A 6000-nucleotide genomic window follows, 5' to 3' on the forward strand; every position below is an offset into this window, starting at 1 on the left:
TCCGGGGTTAGAATCTTTTTCAAGCTTGCAATGTGAGTCATGCGAGCTTGCTAAGCATTGTCGGGTACCATACCCTCCTAGAGTCAATAATAGAGTCGAGTTTTTATTTCAATTAGTTCCCTCAGATATATGGGGTCCATGTCGAGTAGTATCGAAATCTGGGTTTAAATATTTTGTAACTTTTGTAGATGATTTCTCTAGACACACTTGGCTATACCTCATGAAATCTAGAGATGAATTGTTTGGGATCTTTTGTAATTTCTGTGCGATGGTCAAAACTCAGTTCAATAAAATGATACAAGTTTTGCGGAGTGATAATAGGACTGAGTATTTTTCGCGTTCCTTCTCGAGTTATATAAGTCAGAATGGGATGGTACATCAGTCGTCTTGTGTCAGCACTCCCCAACAGAATGGTGTGGCAGAACGTATGAACCGCCATCTGTTGGAGGTTGCTAGGGCCTTGTTGTTTCAAATGAAAGTCCCTAGGGTTTACTGGGCAGATGCTGTTCATACACGTGTTTCTTAATAAACCGCCTACCTACAAGGGTCCTTGGGGGTCAAAGTCCTTGTCATTTCATCTATCCATCCAAACTGTCGTTCTGCCTTCCTCCTAAAGTGTTTGGGTGTACGTGTTTTGTCCAGGATGTTCGTCCTCAAAGAGGGAAACTCGATCCTAAGTCGTTAAAGTGTATTTTCCTGGGATATTCAAGTACTCAAAAAGGGTATCGATGTTACTCCCCGGATTTGGGGCGATACTTGGTTTCTGCAGATGTCTCATTCTTCGAGAATACTTTATTCAGTGAGGAGCTCCCTGGTTCGTCTGGTTGTAGTTCCGAGACAGATGATTTTCTAACATATGTTGTTACTATCCCTGACTACGTAGGAGTGGAGTCTAGGCCTTCTGTTACGTAGGTTTATCACAGGCGGCCCAGAGAAGTTGATACGTATGCAACCCCACTGGTTCCACCAGTAAATCCTCCCTTACCAGAATCTTCGTCGACAGACCAGGATGTTCCTATCGCCGTTCGAAAAGGTACGCGTCGTTGTGTTCGTCCCATTCCGTCCTTTGTGTCATATACCAATTTATCGGCGTCTTCACGTGCTTTTGTGTCCCAGTTAGAGTATGTTCCTGTTCCAAAATCTTTGAGTCAGGCTATGTCACATGATGATTGGAGGCGTGCGATGGTAGAAGAGATAGACGCCCTTGAGGAGAACCAGACCTGGGATCTAGTGCAGCTTCCCCCATGTATGTAAGGTTGCTATTGGGTGTAAATGGGTGTATGTGGTGAAGATGAACCCGGATGGTTCTGTGGCTAGACTCAAAGCACGCTTGGTGGCAAAGGGGTACGCCCAGACGTATGGTATAGATTATACCGAGACGTTCTCTCCAGTGGCCAAGTTAACCTCTGTGCGGATATTTATCTCTTTGGCAGCTTTGAGTCATTGGCCCTTGCATCAGCTTGATGTGAAAAATGCTTTCTTACATGGCTACTTGCGTGAGGAGGTTTATATGGAGCAACCACGGGGGTTTGTTGCTCAGGGGGAGTCTGGGAAAGTGTGCAAGCTGAAGAAGTCTTTATATGGGCTGAAGTAGTTTCCGCGTGCGTGGTTTGGGCGGTTTAGCAATGCAGTTGTTGAGTTTGGAATGCAGAGAAGTGCATATGATCATACTGTCTTTTACAAACATATTAACTATGGGTGTGTTTTGTTGATAGTATATGTATATGATATTGTAATTACAGGTATTGATGCAAGTGGGATCGAGGCACTCAAGTCCTTTCTCGGGTCTGAGTTTCATACTAAAGATTTGGGAGTGTTGAAGTACTTTCTGGGAATTGAAGTTGCACGCTCTAAGAAGGGCATATTCCTCACACAGAGGAAATATGTGTTGGACTTGCTTGGTGACACGGGGCTGCTTGGGTCAAAACCGTGTGATACGCCCATGGATCAAGGTGTGAAGTTATTGACAGGAGAAGGGGAGCCGTTTGAAGATTCGGAGAGGTACAGGAAGTTAGTGGGAAAACCGAATTATCTCACAATTACCCGTCCAGATATTGCATTTCCAATGAGTGTGGTTAATCAATTCATGAGTGCACCGACCCAGACTCACTGGGAAGCGGCGGTTCGGATTGTGAAATATTTGAAAGGTGTTCCTGGAAAAGGGATTCTTTATGCTGCCCACGGGTATATGCGTGTTGAGGCGTTCTCCGATGCAGAATGGGCTAGTTCACCAGGTGACAGGAAGTCTATGTCAGGTTATTGTGTGTTTGTAGGAGGCAACTTGGTCTCGTGGAAGAGTAAGAAGCAGAATGTGGTGTCGCGCTCAAGTGCAGAATCGCAATACCAGGCTATGGCTCATGTGGCAAGCGAAATAGTCTGGGTGCGTAACATTCTAAAAGAAGTTGGTGTTGAAGTGAAGTTACCGATAGATTTGTGTGTGATAACTGTGCTGCCATACACATCGCAAATAATTCAGTCTTTCACGAGCGGACGAAGCATAATGAAGTTGACTGCCAATTATACTGGAAAAAGTGGAGCAAGGACTAATATCACTTACACACGTTCGGAGCGGTGATCAACTGGCTGACATATTCACGAAAGGATTGTGTAAGAATCGGGTTTCATATATATGTAACAAGTTGGGCATGTTTGATATCTATGCTCCAACTTGAGGGGGAGTGTTAGAAGGTTGTTAGAAGAGTTCTCCTAGCTACCCATTTGAAATTTGAAATAAGTGGTTGGGGTTTCCTTTTAGCTTGTATATAACTGTAGGTTTCCCTGTACTCAGCAATTCACTGTATTCTCTATCTCAATATACACACTTCATGTTTAGAGTTCAACAGTTTTAGATATTAGACATGCAGTTTCATTGGTCAGAACGTAACAATTGTCAGAGGATCGTGTTCCTTCCATTACCACTTGGTCTGCTTTATCACGGACTCTGCAGCAGTCACGATTGAAGCACACATTCCAATTTTGATCACATAGCTGGCTGATGCTAATAAGATTTGCTTTCAGACCACTGACTAAGAGAACTTCATCCAGATGTGGTAAACCTGGAACATTTAGGGTACCTTTTCCAACTATCTTTCCTTTTTGTCCGTCTCCATACGTAACTGATCCACTGCTAGGTTGAACAGACATGAGACACTTGACATTCCCAGTCATGTGTTTGGAACATCCACTGTCGAAATACCATTTCATTTCAGTCATAGAGGCGGTCAGAACGATTGTGAGATAGTAGATTACTTCTGATTTCATGACCCAAACTTGTCTCACGAAGGGAGTAATAGACTTGTTCTGATATTTCTCCTTCCTTTGATCTCTGTAGAAGAAGTAACATTCAGGTCAGGTATGCCCTTTTGTTTGACAATAGTGACAGATGGGTATGTATTGTCTAACTTTTACAAGCTTGGTCTTGAACCTTGAGTACTGGGATTGTAATTTGATCCTGCCAGATTGAGGGTCAGCAATCCGAGTGTGTATGATCCCTTTCTGTTTTAACTGTGATGATTGACTTTGATCATAATTGTGAAAAGATTTATCAACTGATTTTCCTTCTTTTATAAACATAGGTGCCGTCTTTGAGGACTCTCCTCGTTCAAAAGCAAGTCATTTTTTGTCATTGGGATTTCGGCCAGAATTCAGAATTTTGTCTAAGGTAGAGGTGGTATCCATCATCTTGATTTTCTTCTTTAGATCCTCCAATTCCTTTATCAATTTTCCCTCTCGTGATCTTATCTGAGTAATAAGGTATTCTTTTACGATGAGTTCAGTAGATAGTTTCTTCTGGTGATCATCTCGTTGCTTCAGATCGTCATTTAGACTCTTGTTGACTTTCACCAGTTGTTCCCAACTTCCAACTAGTTTAGCAAATTCCAGTTCCAGTTGTATATGTCTCTCTTCAAAGTCATATGATGATATGTATGATTCTTCATCGGTATCATTCTCTTTTGATTGGTTTTCTATTGCCGTAAAGAAGGCCACGAAGTTTCCACATTTTCATCAGACTGATCATTTGCCGCTTCATCTTCATCATCACTTAGGGTAGCTATTGACACAGCTTTCTTCCTTTTGAGATAAGTTGCACATTCAGATTGTATATGTCCGAATCCTTCACACTCTCGACATTGCACTGATCTGTTTAGGTGTCTAACTGTGTCAGTTGGATTACTCCTGATTTGTCTTGTTCGGCCACTTTGAGACTGACTGTTCTGTGAGAAGGATGTCGTTTCTGTTTTCTGATATTAAGAGTTTTCACTTTTGTACTGTGTCCTGTTGGGTACTTGGGTTGTCCTTGACTCCTGCTGTAACACCCCCTAAATTTCCTATCTATTTAAAGCCTTAAATATGCAGATATCTAAACAAAACATCAAACACAGCGGAAGACTGAAAGAGGTTTATATAAACTGGAAGTAAAAGGGGTGCTATGCCACGCTCATCTAGAGATGAACGCACAGGCTAACATCTGCATAATTCAACATCTAAAACCATACATGTTCAAGGTACTAAGTCTAAACTGGATCACAGGCCACAAAACACAAGAAAGGAGCTACACTAGCTGGCACTAAACTGTGCTCTCGTCTAAACATCACCTGAAAGAAACACATAAAAGATGGGACGACGCCCGGTCAGCGAATAATGCTGGTAACCCACCAAAACATGTGAAATATCATACATAGATAAGATATACGTTTGTAAAGTCATTTGCGAAACGGAATACATATATATAAGTTCAAAACCAAGAGCAAAGATCAACACAAGACTCAAAGCACTCACAACAAAATAAGGGAACACATCCCAAGACCACAAAGGACAACAACAACTCACAAGGACGGCTCAAGGTATAATCTATCATCACACAATAGATTAACACCCGACATGCACAACTCAAAACAATAAGGACACGACCAATGGCAACACATGCATAGGCAACACATACCTTTGTGACAACACACGTCACAAGAAGAGAACTCACCACAACGGCTACACAAGCCTTCGTGACATCACCCATCACAAATTGATATGCCTTCCTTATGCCCGGTTCCATCCTTATGACTACCCCCAACCTTATATCTAGTTCCAACCTTTACCTCCAGGACCCCTGTACACCAAGTCCAACCTTATTCCTCCAGGAACCGTCGTTCCCCCTCCACGAGGACCACTACAATACCTTGGTGACTAGTGTCCCATACCACTAATCGTGCAATCCAGGTAAAGCCACACACACATCACACCTCAACAGGAATCAATCAAGGGATCACAACGAAGATATGAAACCATACTCAATCAAGGGACGGACTACAGTCCAACAACAACAATGAATAACACAAGTTATTATCAACCATAGGAAGGCACAAACAACACACACGCTAGCATTTAAACACCGAACTAGCATGCTTATCAAACGGGTAAACCAAACGTAGTTCCGAGGAACACACAAGACTCATCATGGTTCAATGAAACACAATGTTGAACACTTAGTACGATTCATGACACCAAAACCTACATGGAATCCTACCATATAGTTCTAGACCTACGAAACATCAAGAAGACACTCAAATAGTTCCACAAAAGAACATCGAGAAGTCTAAAGACCAAATACCGAGTCAAAAGAATCATGGGGAACAAATCCCTCAACAACACGAGCATGTTCCCCGCGGGTGGACCCACGAGTAGACCCCCACCCGTGGTTCTGCCCGCGGGTACAATACCCACCAGCCACGTTCCCTGCGGGTGGGGCGGCGGGTTAGGCACTGCTCGCCGTTCCGCCCGCGGATACACCAACCTGTACCAAAATAATCCCTTCGGGGATTTTCAACACCAAGCTAAAATTCAAGTCCAAAACATGCCAAATCTCACCAAATATAACAAAATGACTTGAATCAAAGGAATAGCCAAGCAATGGCATACAAGAACCCTAAACACAAGCTCTAGATATGCATTTGCACAAGACAATGCGTAAACACTCACATTTCATAGCAAAACACATGTAGAATC

This window comes from Ipomoea nil, unplaced genomic scaffold (genome assembly GCF_001879475.1).
Source record: "Ipomoea nil cultivar Tokyo-kokei standard unplaced genomic scaffold, Asagao_1.1 scaffold1259, whole genome shotgun sequence".
Lineage (NCBI taxonomy): Eukaryota > Viridiplantae > Streptophyta > Magnoliopsida > Solanales > Convolvulaceae > Ipomoea > Ipomoea nil.